The sequence below is a fragment of the Gallus gallus genome, chromosome 2, assembly GCF_016699485.2.
Source record: "Gallus gallus isolate bGalGal1 chromosome 2, bGalGal1.mat.broiler.GRCg7b, whole genome shotgun sequence".
Taxonomy (NCBI): domain Eukaryota; kingdom Metazoa; phylum Chordata; class Aves; order Galliformes; family Phasianidae; genus Gallus; species Gallus gallus.
In genome coordinates this window covers 29661517-29678920 of record NC_052533.1, presented here as the reverse complement: position 1 = coordinate 29678920, position 17404 = coordinate 29661517, and the positions used below count along the sequence as shown (strand labels likewise).

General features: G+C 39.2%; 2 long non-coding RNA genes across 4 annotated transcripts; one reads left to right on the top strand and one right to left on the bottom strand.

Annotated features, from left to right (window-relative positions):
• Positions 1-549: 549 nt before the first annotated feature.
• On the bottom strand, positions 550-8064 carry LOC112531699. 3 transcript variants are annotated; one of them, XR_003073590.3, is made up of 4 exons: positions 7909-8064; positions 6776-6919; positions 5120-5213; positions 550-2134 (listed from the first exon to the last, which is right to left on the bottom strand). It is a non-coding gene; the product is annotated as an uncharacterized LOC112531699 (long non-coding RNA). The 3 variants fall into 3 exon arrangements; XR_005857558.2 differs by lacking the exon at positions 550-2134 and adding an exon at positions 2279-3864; XR_005857559.2 differs by lacking the exon at positions 550-2134 and adding an exon at positions 2279-2733.
• Positions 8065-8114: 50 nt separating this feature from the next.
• Positions 8115-17314, top strand: LOC121109804. The gene is made up of 3 exons (XR_005857560.2): positions 8115-12559; positions 12694-12806; positions 15285-17314. It is a non-coding gene; the product is annotated as an uncharacterized LOC121109804 (long non-coding RNA).
• Positions 17315-17404: the final 90 nt, after the last annotated feature.

Genomic DNA, 17404 nt, shown 5'->3' with positions numbered 1-17404 from the left:
TGTGAGACCTGCTATCTCTTACAGCCACAAAAAATGGAAGATGCCATTATAACAGAATATATGCAGCATAATATACATATAAAATATTCCTATAAAATCATTTGTAAGTTACACAGTGCTGTAAAGCCCAGCACTACCATCCAGTAGGGCTCTTGAGTATTCTCTATGTCCTGATATAATAATAAGTATTATGTCAACAATTGCTAAATACATTATCAATATATATTAATATTTATCAGTATATATCACTAATTGCTAAAGAGATTGTTCAAGCTCATAAAGAAGAGAATACTGTCATAGCAAGAGAATGTGATGGTAAGACATCTCTGCTCAAGGAAAGTGCTCCCCTTCTGAAGTATCACAAACCTTTAGGCCATTTCCCTTTCTGTATTTCACACTGGGCTCTTTATCAATGACTTTTCCTCCTCAGCTTAATTCTTTTCTTCCTCAGCAGCAAGAAACATGGGATTTATCTGTCCCCAGCATCTGCCACTTTTGCAGGAATTTTTGCTGCAGTTACAGGCACAATGTATCAAGACTGAACTAAACAGGCTATAGAGTTTCATACAGATTAAAGAAATTCATAACAAATGTAGAACTGGAGTAGATGGTTCTGTAGGAATGCATTCTTCATTGTATTAGTGTAAAAAGTGCAAAAGGCCCTTATCAAAGGAAGAGAAAGAGCAAAATGAAAATGACTCAGAAATACATTTCAGAACTCCTGGCTGAGGTTCACTTTTAGGTCTGTAAAAGAACAGTAAAATCACAATTCATACAGACCTATTGTGTGGCACCTCAAGTGTAGGAACGGTAGCTTCAGAGCTAGAGAGCATGCTAGAATTTCAGTTTGGAGTCTGCTTGGGAATGACATGAAGTGTCACAACATCTCCCGTTTGCTTATCACAAACAACTCATTTTCCCAGCACAGTAGTAAGAGTATTTGATGGTGCAGGGGAATAGGTCATTCTTCTATATCCAACATAGCATACTTCAATGCAACAACTACTTTCTCACACTTTGTAAAAGAAAAGAGGATACATTCCACAGGCTCACAGTGTTTGAAACCTCACTGTAGCTTAAGAAATACAACTGCATCACTTCTGCTTCTTTTCAGGGTGGAGAGTGGAACAAGAGAGAAGAAATCTGGGCCTCAGGGAACAAAAGATTCAATTTCATTTTATTTTATTTTTTTTTATTATTTCTTTTGCTGCCTACTCTGTAGAATGCAGAAAAACTAGCTGGTCCCTACATTAACAAAAGCCTTGAAAATGCAAAGCTGGAATTCAAGAGACCTGTGGACAAATAAGACAAAAAAGACTGCTCCTACTTTGGACATAGAAAGAGGATTTGAATTCTTAAAATCAAAGTAAATTACTATAATATATGAATGTGGTAAGGCAATTCTAAGAAATATTCCATTTTGTTTAATGAAGTTCAGTTCACAGCATACTGTGTTAAACTGTAACAGAAGCATCTTCAAATTTTCTCATCACTGGTACAGTTGAAAGGACACTTATCCAACTGTATGAACAACAAGTTTTTAGTTTACAGAATGTGACAAACAAACATATTTCAATTATAACATTTCAATAATTCAATTTCAATGTTGAGCACCAAAATTTATTTAATTCTAAGTAAGAGGAAGCATGTGTTGGCTTTGATGCAATTACTTCTGATTAATGCTGCTGTGAAAACAGATACTGGCCCAGATTCTGCCAGAGATATTCAGCCATTTAACAGGTCAAATAATCTAACACTCTTCCTGAAGGGGGTCACTTTGTGCATAGGACTTACCTGGCAAATCCTTAACATGTATCTTAGGCTATATCTTAGGTTACACTTGGCATTTCATAGAGCTTCAGATTACGAGAAGCACACAGATGTTTTAAATTTAGAACAGTCAACTGATTTTATTCCAAACTGTAGAGAAAATAAGTGTATCATAGAATCACAGAATCATAGGTGTTAGAAGGGATCTCTGGAATACTTGATTCCAACCCCCTCCTAAAGCAAGTTCCCTACAGTAGGTTGCACAGGGAAGCATCTGGGCAGGTCTTGAATATCAGCACATATATGTTAAAAATCCTTCTCTGGCACTGTTGTATTAGGACATATGAATTTCCCTTCGGATGGTCTGGAAAAGTATAAAGAACAGTGTGGCAGGTCAAATTCAATATGAAATTTATATGCAGTAAGTCTCAATCACATGTAGTGACATTTACATATTTTTTTTCCTTGAGATCGTGATTTTGAAGATAGATCATAAAGGAGATTAAAATGAATTAAGCCATCTTTAATTATTTAAGGCCCCAGACAGGTTAAGAATTTAAAAGGGGATTTCCTAGTTTGATATTACTAGCATGAGGAATTCTGAGTGAACGTGGGAATCTTGCTCAGGAAGGCCTTTTTTCTTTCTAACAACGAAGTTGTAGAAATACAGTTTGATGTTCAGACAGAAAAGAGCGAAGTGGGGGGCATGAATCAGTAGCTGGAATTTCAGCAGAAAGTTATGTGCCTGGAGAGACTTGCTTTGCTGTAGAAACATAGTTCTGCTTCAGAAGGGAGCAACTTCGATTTGAAGCAAAACGTCCAGAGGGCTGCACAAAGGTCTCCCTTGTCATAGCTCAATGAAGTAGCTGAAGAAATGCCTATGCCACAGGATAGATATTCTGCCAACTGTATAAGCTGTGCAGAGCAGCGTCCCAGTTGCTTTGTAATTCCCTCACATGAGACCTGAGCACAGAACAAATTGGCAATTGGTTTGTTTTTTCCCTTGCATTACATCTGCTTTGCTACATGGTATCTTTTATATCCTTTAACTGCTGACTCACAGCAGGTTGCTTTTATGACTTTCACATCAGGGAGATTTTGCTTTGTAATCAAGTGGAAAGTTTTGTTTGTTTGTTTGTTTTCCAGAGATTCATCCTGAAATCCAGTTTTAATCCTGCCATAAGCTGCAATGAGTCCTTCTAAAAATACATTCAGTTTTTATAGTATGCTGAATGGGTTGACTATATACAAATTTAAAATTACTCCACATCCATGAAGATCCATTTTTTGACAAACTGGTATGAAGTACAATGGGAACATGGCATGCACTGGAAAAGCCCTGAACTATAAAGCATCACTGCAATGCTGCATGTAATTCCACTGATAAGAAACAGGTACATGACTCAACACAACCTCTCTCTGCATGCCTAAGAAAGCAAGTATGAATTTAAAATAAACTAAGAAGCATAAAGATTTCTTGCTCACATCCAATTACTAGTAGCTAGTGTGAGACACATGAAATGATGTAACTGAGACCACAAGCTTGTGCAGCTTCTCCCAGACTTTGTTAGTTGAACCCTTTATTCTCTCTCTCTCTCACTTCATTCCTGTGCAAGGTCATGTCTTGTATCTTCTCTTATTTCTCCCCTTCTATTAAAATACAGCTATATCCTTTAAAGTGTTTAGTATTGAATAAAGTCTTACCTCCTTCACCCAAAGAAGGCAAACACAGATCACTACATTCATTTAACAGGCAATGATCGAAGTGAATCTATATGTAAACCATGAATCCCAAACACTCAGACTAACAATATTGAATTCCAGCGGTTTGCTACACTTACTGATACCACTGCTGTCTTACTGTGCCAAACCTAGGCATAAACTCCAGGAATGCTAGCAGCTAACATTTTTCTGAGGACTCTTTGTTAGCTCTGTAGAGCTCTGGCACAGTATGTGTGTCAGAGCTCCGCTGGTAACCTTTACAAAGAGGACAGTAAGCTAATATTGATACCAATACTGTGGTGGCAGCAGCAGAGATCTTGAAATGTCCCAGGAGTTCTGGATCTAAACCCCACAAAAGGCACTGCTGAATTGCTAAAAATAGTATATAAAAGATGAATAACACTGTTAAGGTTGTAAAGAAAAGCATTCAAACATGAAGAAATACCAGAACAGATTTTAAGACTGGAAGCCACCTTAGGACCAAATAGCTTTTCCTTTTGTATAGCCCAAGAAATAAAACTTCATCTGATATTCCTTATATCAATCACACAACATCTGTGTGAGCAACAGTTATTTTTAGAATGAAATCTGCTCTTTATTTAAAGACTTCAGAAGATGGAATCTATCACCTCCCTTATTCCAATGAGCAGAATTTTTCCCATTTTAAAGTAATGTGTTTCTCTGCAGAATTATTTGGCTTTCTTTCCCAGGCACCAGCTCTCATTATGCCATTGTCTGCTAAATTAAGGAGCCTTGCAGAAACTGGGGTCAAGTCATGCCTTAACCTTTTCTTGGATGAGCTTCTATAATTCCCTAACTATGGGGCAGATTTCCAGACATCACTTTTTTTTTGTTGTTGTTGTTCATTGTTAAACTGTTTCCAATTTTTTCCATGTAAAATTATTCTTCTTTTTCTGTGCTCACAAGTTATGACAGTATCTTTAACTACTTATCCCATTTATCCCTGCTTTACCAAAGCTACACTGGACTGACAGCCAGTAGGCTAAGAGTTCTCATCTTGTCTCTTTCCCTGATTGGAATTAATCTTTATACTGCAAGGATTTTGAAATTGAATAAAATTTCATACCCTCTCAATTCTCTTCTCTCTGTTTCTTTACAGACAACTGGCTTATTTTACCACTCAGGTTAATGAGAAAAATAAATTCCTTATATTTTAGAATCCATCTCCCTTCCTGACTTCCACTGGACAGATCTTTTATCTGAATTTGTTTCAGGCTGATAAGTTTGCTTTAACACTGATGCCTACAAACCTAGGATCTTAAAAGCGCATTGTGTGGCACAGACACACCTAGTGCTTCAGACGCATGCTTAGCTCTGAACAGAGACAGCTCAGCTCTCTCCAGCTTTCAAAGCTAACAGTCAAACAAAGCTGAAAGACTACATAGAGATTACATTCCCATCTGTCAAAAGAAAGACGTTTGCCTTATGTTAAATAGCGTTCTCAAGAGGGAATGCTTCTTCCCAACTCCAATGATATACATCAGCTTTTTTGGAGTCTGTGCTAGGGACTTGGGTAATAAGAGCCTTTTGGCAAGCAATGCAGCCAGAAAGAACATTCAAGCAAAGGGCTCCTCTGATGAATAGATACTAATTTGGAGCAACTTACCATTCAAGTCAGTGTCACAACATTCTCAACTCTGTGGTGATTCTGTCACTGCCAGGATGAACTCGTGTAGGTTCCACAATACCCTGTTGCAAAGCTGAAAAAATTAAACAAAAAATAATAATCCTGAGAAAAAAAAAAAGGTCTAGCAAAGTATTGGCAGGTCATGTATCTAATGGCAACAAAAGAAAAAAAGAAAAAAAAAAAGGCGAAAAGATAAACAATGTAGGCCTACTCAATGTGCTTTTAAATTCTTTCATTTTAACATTTTATGTGTGTTTTATTTCATATGTTGGGACTCCTCCATGCTGTGGAGTATTATTATATTCAATGTGTGGTTTGAAAATCTCATACATATAAAGTAATGAAAAAGATTTAGTTATTTGTTTGTACTTTGTGAAAAGCAGATAGCAGGTACATGTATCTTGGGACCCAACTTTTAAAACCGTAAATCGATGTCCATTTTGAAGGTTATGTATAAAGAGGTACTTAAGGAAATGCTTAAGCACCCACTGAGAGCAACTGAACTAAGATTTATAATCCAAGTTAAACACAGACAACTGTCTCGAGAATTCTTTCTTGAATGACCATCTAATACTGAGATGAGTCCAATGACTTTGATGACTACTCATGTTTTGTAGAGATATAAATGTGAGAATCAGGCCCCTAACCTCTATCACCCTGAACACTACAAAATAGTGCAATCCTCCCAGGGTAGATGGCACATTCCTTCACCTTTTGCAGCACCTATGTATAGTCTGCAGTATATGAAAATCTTTAGGATGACTCCTTTTAATGGCTCCCCCAAATGTACTGTACCCCAAATAAAAGGTTTATGCTTGAACTCTGAAGGTTTGCTGTGAAGGCTTTACTTTTGATTTCAAAGAAATCATTCTGGAGACTTCCAGACTATTCACTGGGCTTGTCAAGGAATGGAAGCATAACAGATGCCCACTAGCTTCCTGGCAAAGAGAAGATGGTCTGTCAAAACAGCATATTTATGTGTAATGAACAGTCTAATTTTAAATCTCCTTTGGTGACACTCATATATTTGGCATTTAAATTTCCAGTGTTTATACCAGTGTCTAAAGAACACTTGAGGAAAAACTTTATTTCCAAATAAAGTTTAATAACTTGGCAGACTAATTTCACTTTATATTTATAAGAACTTTAAATCCTTTTCCATATAAACATGTGTAATATTTCCTAGCAAAAGTGTGTGACAGTCAAAAAAGTTCAATTATTTTCAATTTCTAAATCAGTGCAAGACAGCTCATCCAAAATAAAGTATCAACCCAGGCATAATTATAAACATACATGTTTAGGAAATGCAAATAAATAAATACCACCTAAGTATGAAATTACAGTAACTTTCCAGAAAAAAAAATAATACTGTCTATTAGAATATTATGAAGACTTATTGGAATACAGCTGCAGTGAGAAATGTCAGGAGACATTTTCCTCCTAAGTGTCCACTGTTCTCTGCCTAGTTTAAAATTAGACTGGCTGCTGCAGCCACATTGCTTTGGAAGATCTAACTCTTGGCTCACTGTGAGTGGCCTGGGCTACACACCCTCACACTGACTCATTTGGCCATGAAGAAGCTGGGAGAATGCTCACGCATGGGGTGTCCTCATACTGTTTTGTTCTGGCACATACTATTGCAAGGTGTCTCCTCACATTGCTGGGGGAAGGCTAATGCATGGCATGTCCTCACACTGCTTCTATCTCGTGCTGGGCTTCAGCTAGGCTGTACAGCTGAATCTGAACTCAAGAGCAGCCTCAGAGTTTCTTCTTTTCTTTCTGTAATGAAAATAATACAATATGGATTCCAACTGGCACTAAGCATAATTTCAGACCACTTAAAATTAAATCTCACTTATGTTTCTGGTACAGAAGCTCTGGGTATCCACAAGCTAGGCTTTGCAAGCCTGATGTCTTCTATGCCTAGCTCTCAAAGAGGAATCTCCAAAGTCTGTTTTGGTATCTGACTCCATGTACCATCAGGAGAAAACAGCAAGGTGAAGTGCTGAGTATTATACTGGCCAGAAAGAAGCAGGTGAGCTTTGCCTCTCCAGAGGAAATATTTACTGCTCTTGGGATGCAGAGCTCAGATTCTGCCCCTTAAATCATGAATCTGAGCTCTGCATCCTCTGCATGCTCTGCATGTTCAGGAGCTGGGCACTTAAAAACCCAGCAGTCCTGAGAGGAACTCCTGTTTCTGCTTTCTGAACAACAAGAGATGCTCCAAAAGTAATTCCTCTTTTTTTTTTTTTTTTTTTTTCCCTCAATGTTGGCCCATGACATGGGGGTGGATGTTGGTGGGAATGGCAGTAGAGGCTGAATCTTCCCACCAATATCCCATTACATGTTGTTGGCATGGGACAGATGGCAGCAGAGGGGGAGCCTGACATGGAAGTGTGTATGATACAAAATGATATCTCTGCATTCCTCAGTGCCCACTGACATTCACTGACACTTGCTGAACGTTCATGGAGATTGAACAGTGGATGTGAACACAGTGAGGTGGTGGGTGGTGCATTTCAGCAGTGGTGACAGTGACAGTGGATTACCTTCCCTGGTGCAGACTGTAACAAACACAGCATGCAGGCTCTTGTTCACTGCTGGTGAAAATACATAGCTAATGGTAGCGCTTATGTTGAAAAAAAATAGCTTTTTGTAACTCAAATAGCACTCTTGTGTTCTCTGTATCTATTGTAGTTTCAATGGGGAGTGAGAAGGCGGGGGAGGGAGGAGAGGGAACAGGAGGCATTACTTTCGGAGCGACCTACACGTATCTCATCAGCCAGACCCGCTTTACTCGATCAGAACACGTTGGCGCTCCTACCCCCACACCTCAGGACCCGCCTCGCTGAAGGTGAAGCTGGGAGGCCCTCTTCTGTCGGAATGTAGCACGCGTGACTGATGGCACAGGAGGGCCGCACGTCAGCAGGCCGTGCCCTGCAGATGAGGACACGCAGCTGCCCTGACGTCACTTGCCGCAGTGTTCCTGTCAGCGCTGGGTGCAGGGCCGGTGGCTGAGCTGCCTCCTCGCTCGGTGTTTGCTGAAACAAACCTGAAAGCAGAAGCAGATTACTGACATATCAGCACTAGCCCAGAGGCCCCCCCCTCTCCCGCATCTTCAGGATAGCTGTTTCAGCCCTGCTCTTTTCTTTCCTGCCCTCTCCCAGGCACGCAGATGGATTGTTACACACTCTCTGATGCTGCAGGTTTGCGTCTTCTGCTGAGAAGGGAAGTGAAGCAGTGCTCCCCACTTCCTGGCTCACTCTTCTGGCCCCTGTTTCAAACAAGGGCTTCTCACCCACGTGCATTTTCAGAATACTACAGATATGTTGGGGTGGAGGGCAGGAGAGCAAGCAGCTGATTCTATCCATGTACTCAGTAAGTTTTCTCATCACACGTCACAGATTAGGGCCCCTTGAGACCTGTTCTGCTTAAAGCCTGCATCCCACCAAGGTGCTGGATGGAGCTGGATGAGCCTTTTGTAATGGGGCAGGTCAGTCCAGGGCATCATATTGCGTGTCAGGCAGCAGAGAGCAACTCAGATGGACTTTTGTCTCATGATTGACATGAGGTTTCTGAACTGGCACATGAAGTCCATCCCAGCCCTGCTTTAGCCATTTTTTGTCTTTATAGGATCTGATTCTTTCTGTATAAGACAGTTCAGGCCTTTGTTTCATCACTGCAATGCAGCCTAGCAACTGTTCTCACAGCAGTATATCCAGGCATGAACCTGTAGAATGTCACTGATCCTTTGTCTTTGCCACAGGCAATCCATTAAAAAATGAAAAAAAGTTGAAATTTTAGTTGAAAATCCCATTTCAGATTTAACTAGCAAAAATCCAAACTAAGCCACTGATGCCTGCTATCTCTTCTTTCTTATTCTGGTTGAAATTATCCCCATTTAAGTAAGGTTAAAACCAGACATGGCAGAAGAATCAGTTCTGACTGCCCAATAAGGAGACCTTTTAAAAGCCCTCTAAACATACAATTTGTGTAGGAAATTAACTACTGAGATGCATAAAATGCAACTGAAATAATTTGTGCGTCAGTGTTTTTCAGATTGTTTCTTTCTACTGTTTCCAAGCAATATGGCCTAAAACTTGAACAATGGCCTAAAATCTGAACATAAGAAGTTCCATACAAATAGGAGGAAGGACTTCTTTACAGTAAGGGTGGTGGAGCACTGGAACAGGCTGCCCAGAGAGGGTGTGGAGCCTTCTTCTATGGAGATATTCAAGATCTGTCTAGATGCCCACCTGTGTGATCTACTGTAGGGTACCTGCTTTAGCAGAGAGGTTGGACTCGATGATCTCTTGAGATTCCTTCCAACCCCTGCAATTCTGTGATTCTGTGAAGATAGGAAATAAATGATGATAACCTACTACAGTGATCAGATCACCTGAGGGATTCCACTGTGCTGCAAACCACATTTCATTTGATTTATTTTAAAGATGACAAATAGTTGTTTCTTCTACCTCTGATAAAAACAAAGCAAAAAAACAGACAAAATACTTTACATGAAAGAAAAGACTGAACTACGATAATTTATTGCAATAAATCTAATGGGATTACACCATCACTAAGCTGAAGCTTTTGTACAAAGTTATTGCTTATGGAAACAACTCAGGGTTCAAAGAGTCATAGAATCAAAGAATCACTAAGGTTAGAAAAGACCACTAAGATCACCTCATCCAACCATCAACCCATGCCCACCATGCCCACTAAACCATGTCCGTCAATGCCACATCTCCATGGTTCTCCAATACCTCCAGGGACAGTGACTCCACCAGCTCCCTGGGCAGCCTGTTCCAATGCATTACAATTCCTTCTGAGAAGAAATTGTTCCACCTCTACCCTCAGTAGGACTTTGAATGCAGTCTCTCCCTCCTGCACTGCACTGCAAGAACCAAATGTATAATTTTACCTTTTACATTTAGGCAACATGCCTTAAAGACACATGTCAACACAAATGCAAAGCTATGCTTACAAAAGCTATAAACCAATTACGTATTCATAATTTTCAACAGAATTGTTTTATTTTCAGACTGCCAGGTGTCTGAGAAACTTTTTTATGGCAACAGTAAAAGAGTTGTCATAGCAATAACATATAATTTCTTATCACTACCAGTAAGAACTTTTGGTGTGCTTTGCCTCATCAGTTCAACAGATTATTATGGTCTTTAGCTACTTATTAACCAGCAGTAATAAAAATAATCACATACCATGAAACTCTTGCTGATCTAACACAGTGCCATAATGATAGTAGCCAGACCCAAGAAGAAGACTTTTTAGTTGATTTTACAGAATACTCAAACAGCTAAGCTGCGTATTTAGCAAATGCATTTCAGGAAATCAGATCATTTTGTATTAGTTCCTTTATTGATGGAAGCACTTGCAGTTATCACAAATGGCTGAAGATATTTTCAAGAAATTCATTTGATTAAACAAAACAAAAGCAAATATTTTTAAAGCCATGCAAGACCTGCTAACATATATATTTGCAATGTAAAAATCTATGGTCTATGTGGTAAATGCAAATTATTCTAATTGCACAAAACCATAAAGCTGTCTGTAGATTCAAATTTCTTCTTAAAACGTATGTATTATTTAAATTATTTCATTATTAGCTCATTACACTCCAAATATAACATTGTATAAATAAATATGCTTAGCATTTAAGCTTCTCACTCATCTCTCATCTCTCTCATATAGCTGATGTAAATAGTCTTTATCCTTGAAGAAATACATGCAGTGAAGAAAAACCTGGCAGGAAGTTGTACTGCTTTTAGGATAAGTTCTCATTCACATGCCTTACAATACTGATAAATATATCAAGTGGAATATATACCAGCCTGTATGTGAAGTATATGCAAGGTCAACATGTTGTTAACATGACTGCTCTGTCCACTGCAGTCCTAGTCTACACTCCTCTCCTCCTCATGCTCCACAGTAATCATGTTATGGGAAGGCTGCAAGACACTGGAAAAACAACAAGCACATTTGCCTTTTGAAGCAAGTAAGGCCTCAGCATAAAGCTATGTATGTGCCTAAGTGCTGAAGAGCTGGAATTTAATATATATTTTGCAACTAGAGGCTGGCAGTGTGACATTTCTGAATTTCCTTCAGCACCAGCATATCTTGATCGGAAGCAAATACCAGCAATGTCACCAAGCTGAGCAGTGCTGACAGCTGCAAATGGGGAGTCACGTTCTTGTTGGAGCCTATTTCAATTTTCAGAGCATGCTGATGCAACACGCTGCAGTTGTGCTGAGTAAACGTTTTATGCTTTGTCTCATCTAGCACATACTATGCAATCTGAAATATCAGCTGAGCAGCAGTTACCACAGACATTACGATATCAGTGAATCAACAGAAACCACACAGTTACATCTAGAACATCTATTTCCTGATTTGGGTTGAGATGAACACTGAAGAACTCAGCAACCACAGTGCTGTAATTTTTGGTGAAAGGAAGTTGGTTATTTCTAAGAGCAACTGAATGACGGCATTACTGTTGAGTCTAAAAAATACCCTCATGTGGCTTAAATTAAGATTATAAATGATTATGCATTAGCCCAGATGTGGCTAAGTGAGGTGCATAGAAAAGGTTGTAGGTACAAGAGGCATACTTGAAGAGTGCAGAACTCGACCCACAGCGTGCAGAAAATGGGGCCTCTGGACCATTTGTCCATGGCAAATTGATACAGTGAAGCCTGTATTTGTCCTATATTTGTTCCCAGTCTTGCAATCGGTGAGAACTTTCTGAGCACTCCCTGGGGCATATAGAATGCTTCTGCTGATGGCTGCCATGTAGGTATAGAAAGCGCTTCTCAAAACGAAGGACAGATTGAGGGCTGCTCTGGGGCACAGTCACAACTGCTCTGCATTCTTCAGCTTTTACTAGTATGAACTTGGATTTAAAAGACTACTCCTGACTTTATCACTGCCAAATGTTTCTTTTTCTTAATCTAGCATTGTAAGAACTGAAAATAGATGGGATGTATGGAGGCTGTCTGGTCCAAAGCATTTTTTATTACAACAAGAATAGGAATCCCACTGCCTCTCTTGACAATGTGTTCTAGCATTTGATTGCCCTAACTGTAAAGAATTATTTCCTTATATCTAGCAAGAATTTTCCTTACTACAGTTTTGTCGGATGCCTCTCATTCTTTCAAGAAGGGTATGGATCCATCTTCCCCACATCTAATCACCAGGTTGTCAAAGGTAGCCAAAGCAGTTCCCGTTGGCCTTCTCCAGCTCTCCCAGCTTCTTCATTTTACAGCCATTATGTTTATATTCTGTTCACAGGAGTGAAAACTCAGAGCAATATATTGTCCAGATGGCAGCCAAGGCCCAAACTTACATCAAGCAGATACCTTTCCCTTGGAGAACAGATGCAATGTTGAGGGACACAATGAGGTAAACTTCTGATGGGACAAATGTTCCATGCTGGTCTTTACTGAGACAAATTCCTTTGGCTTCTGTGAAATTTTGCTTGACTGAAGGCTAACACATACCTTGGGATTTGACTGTTGCAACTCATTTTCTTCCAGGAGGGGGTGATGGTACAAATAATGATGAGATTCTTGTGATTAATATCACATTTAAATCTACATAAAGAACAACGCTGCACTTCAGAAATTTCTCATGCTCTTAAGGGATTTGGGTAAGTAAAAGAGAATCTATAATGAGAGCAAGATTTTGCCCACAGTGTACTTCTTCTTTTTTTTTTTAATACTTTCACCAGTCCAGAGAACATTTTTACTTTTGTCTTGGCTCTCATAGAAGAGTGCCTGATTCTCCTGTTTTGTTTTGATTTGGTTGCTGTTTTTCTGTTGCTGTTGTTGCAATTTTATATATATATGTATAGTTTTGTTTTTGTTTTTACTATAACTATGACTTCTATTATCTTGGGATTTTTGCACGTGGGTGGATGGATGTGATGGTAAAAGGCTGAGCCAGGTCAATGAGAACCCTGTGCACTGCCAAACTAAACCACGGATTCTGCAGAAAGCTGAGGGAGAACAGAATCTTTCTTTTTCATTCAACCAAGGGCAACCTGGCAACTGCCTAAAAATTATGCTGTTCTTATTACTTGCCACTCAGAGATATCATTCAGCTATGAATTGGTACCTAGCACTGAACCACCCAGAGGCAGCGATACTCAAATAATTCACTAGATAAGAGCTGCTATAGCTACAGTACATTGGAGATTTCCTAAACTACAGCAGGTACATTTGCTTCAGTGCCTAAGGATACTGTGCTCAAATGAAAATGGTTACATGAAGCTCTTCGGTATTTATTCATAATAATGACCCCTATCCTTTATTTGTATGACGGTATATAATGCTGTTACTGATAGTCAAATGTAGAAAAGCTCTTAGCTCATCTAAGAAAATCAATGACATCAAAGGGTTTCTGAAGTAGCATATGCTGCCTGAAAAGGATGGAGAAGGATGGAGGAGAGATTCAGCATCATATCAACAGCTAGATCTCCACAGATCACAATGTCACTGTATCATTGAAACTATGCCTTGAAAAACATTGCCTTTAAATACCAGCAGAGCTGGAGAGGGGCACCACAGTGACCAGCTCTTCTGATGTGGATTTTCTTATTTCCATGGATAAAAGGATAGACAAGTACTTGGGTACAGATCTTTCAGCAAGATACTTATACAAGATGTTTTTGCTCCAGAAGGACGATTCACAGTTTAGGCAATACTTAGGGCCAGCCACATCAACCATTTCCTGGCATACAACACCCTGCTTGGACAATCAAGAACCAAAGGCAAATCTAGCCAGACCCAGCTGTTAGGAAATGTCCATCCCAGACATCATAAATGTCATTACAAATTAAGACAAATTATTAACTGAAATAAATTAACATAGTTGCTGTCTTATCCCATTTCTTTTCCTTAATGTTTCTCTCAGTCATTTCTTTCCTATTAAAGATTGACATAGTAATCACTGACAAAACAAAGCACAGACTGCATATCGTATTACAGATTAAATTTTTAGCCTGTTGTGCAGTTACCACCATTCTCCTGGATGACTGCATTCTTCGGTATCAAGGCTTTAGTGTGCCATCTGGTGGATTTTGCTCAAATTATGTTTTTAAGAACAAATGGGATGGTAGAACTACACTCTTTTTTTTTTTTTTTTTTTTTTTCCCCTTAGAGGTGACATTGCCTCCCAAGCTTAATTCTACTCACATTTCCAGTTAAGTGAGTTTTTAGCACTGTAAGTACTGGATATTTAGCTAACTTCTTACACTGATAAATTTGATATGTAAAAAAATTTTGTGTCTCTCAACATAGGAGTCCAGAAAACCAGCCTAAGAAAGCTCCAAATATTGACTCCCTCAATGACATTTAAATGCCTAATTCTAACTGATTACACATAGGATGATAGAATAGCATCATAGAATCAGAATCAATTAGGTTGGAAAAGATCTTCAAGATCATGCCTGGAGGAGGGAAAACTGAGAGGGGATCTTATCAATGCTTACAAATATGAGAAGGGTGGGTGTCAAATGGCTGGGGCCAGGCTAATTTTGGTGGTGCTCAGAGACAGGACAAGAGGCAATCGGCACAAACTGGAACATGGGAGGTTCCACATGGACATGAGAAAAAAACTTTACTTTGAAAGTGGCAGACCACTGGAACAAGCTGCCCAAGGAGGGTGTGGAGTCTCCTCCTCTTGTGATATTCAAAACCCGTCTGGACACTTTCATGTGCAACCTACTGTAGGGAACCTGCTGTAGTTGGGAAGGGGGAGTACAATTCTGTGATTCTGTGATCATCAAATTCAGCCATCAATTTAACCTACCAAGTCCCATCACTCTACCACATCCTTCAGTACCTGACTTGCTCTAATCAGTCTCTACTAGGTATGACGATCAAAGATCCTGAAACAAATCTGTTGCCATACAACTTCAAATAAAACCAAGAGTTTGAGTACACACTCTTCACCCCGTTACATACCAAGTAACAACACATTAAAAATACTGTGCATTTTTATGATACCACATGAAAAATGAAAAACCAGCTAAAATATTTGAAAATAAATTATGAGCATGAGTTTTCTACTACATCTTTATAGCCTGTATAACTGTAAATCATTTCTTCATTTCTCTTTTTTATAGAGCGCAAGTTGTTTGATGAGGAACCTGGGATGGATTCAGTTTCGGAACGGAAAGGGTCCTTTGAGTGCATGGCCTAAGAGGAAATATGTGTTCTACTCCAGCACAGTGCCACAGGTATTCTTCCACTCTGCACAAGATGCAGTATATTCAGTCACAACTGAAGCTTCCAGGATTTTAGTGCTGGATGAAGGCTGTCTGCTGAATGAATGAGCTGCAGTTGCCACAGAAGAACATGAATGAGCAGTTGTATGAGGCTCCAAACCAACACATGATTCTAATCATGATGCTGGACTGAAGATAGCAACGACTATTTTGGAATAAAAGAAAAGACCAGTTGAGAGGTGCTAGATATGTGGTTGATAATTAATGTTCTTGCTGGAGGCTGGCCATGTTTCCATAAAAAGAAAACTAGACTAACACAGATAAAATAGAAAGGAAAAGAACAGCAGTGATTGAAAACACAGCTTTTGGTTTTGGTCCTGATTGTTACTGGCAACCTCAATGCTAGAGAAAAACAGGTTCAGCAGAGTTTTAGCAGCCACTGTGAGACTTGGCAAATATACCAGCACTGTGCTGTTTAAGACATCTATTTTTGCTGCCTTTTTGGACACAGGCTCACTGCAGCAAAAAAAAAGGTTAGCTAAGATGCTCTGTTTTTAAATGAAAGCTAACATCAAGGAGTGAAAATAAGATAGACAACAATGGAAGAAAAAGGAAAAAAAAAAAAAGAACAATAAAAACATAAGTGTTACTGTCTCAGTGGTTTTCAGAACTGAACTGTGACTGGAGAAGACGGAAGTACCACTAAGATGCCTCCGTTTGGTCAGGACATCTTCCACAACTAAGTAAGGAAAACAAAAGCCCAGTGATAACTCTGTAGTCCCTAAAGGACAACAGAACAACGCTGCTTTTGGTCTAGATAGGTTACGTTGCATCAGCAAGCACTGTGACTTGACAGATGTTAACTTGAAGAGTAAAACAGTTGGTGCTGGGAGTACACCAGGAGAGTATAAAGGAGGCTATTCTGAACTAGCCAACTGTAGACTTAATTACTGTTAGGATTTAATGTGTCATATTACTTTAACATGAAAGGAATTCTGGAAGTTCCAAAGGACTGTGCAATCAAAACCAAAGCACAGAAGCAATTATAAATGGAGATTCAATTAGAAAGTGCAGACCTGGTCTGAACTAAAATACCTCTGCTTGGCCACACCACCACTGCTACGCTCATCTGCCTTGGGGAGAAGACCAAGTGACTGCACAGCTAAAAGAAAACTCTTTAAAAGCCTTGTCCATGTTGTTTAGGCTTAGCTAATCTCTCTGTAGGCCCCACACAGTATGTACAGGCCTGAAGACATTATTTTGTTGTAGGTTTTCAGTTTATACAGTGTGAAATACAATAAGCTTTCTGAGGACAGGCACCTTGCAGGGATAGCACCAGCTTCCTGCAGAAGGCAGAGAGGGAGGGAGCCCTCCTGGCACCCACTTGTCCAAGCTGCCTACAGGGAGAAACACACAAGTCCATGTTTTTGTTCATGTTGTCTTTGCATCTTATTCCGAATTTTCATTTCATGAACCGAGCTAGCTTTTTATTATCTTGGATAAAATTGAATATAGAGCTTAGATGGTTATATTCCTCATTGCAAACTTAATCCGCTCATAAATGAGAGTTATAAAATGTATATTTCATTTAGGAATAAAAGTGTATGCCATTATCGTATAAGGTCTTTTACTGAGATTGAAAACACATTGCAAGGATTAAACACGACCTGAACATAGGAAAACATAAAATAAAGATATTTCTCCAGAAAGCTGAGAGCGTAACTTACAATTGATTTTGATAGATGTTAAATGCTCTGGAGGATTAAAGCCACGAGAGGATATAGATTACGGTAATTCAAGATATTTTCAGTCCTGCAATTTCAGTGATCTGAAAGCCATTTTTATGTCAGTTCCTTCACGCTAATCCACCTTTACTTGCAGCGAAGTACAGTAAAATACCATTTGTTTTAACTGTGAGAAATAATACTGTCTTCACTGTATGCATTGTCAAAGAAAAATTTCTGGTGTAGTGTTTGAATAGTTTCAAAAGGCTTTTGCCTCACTGAACGTTTTATATG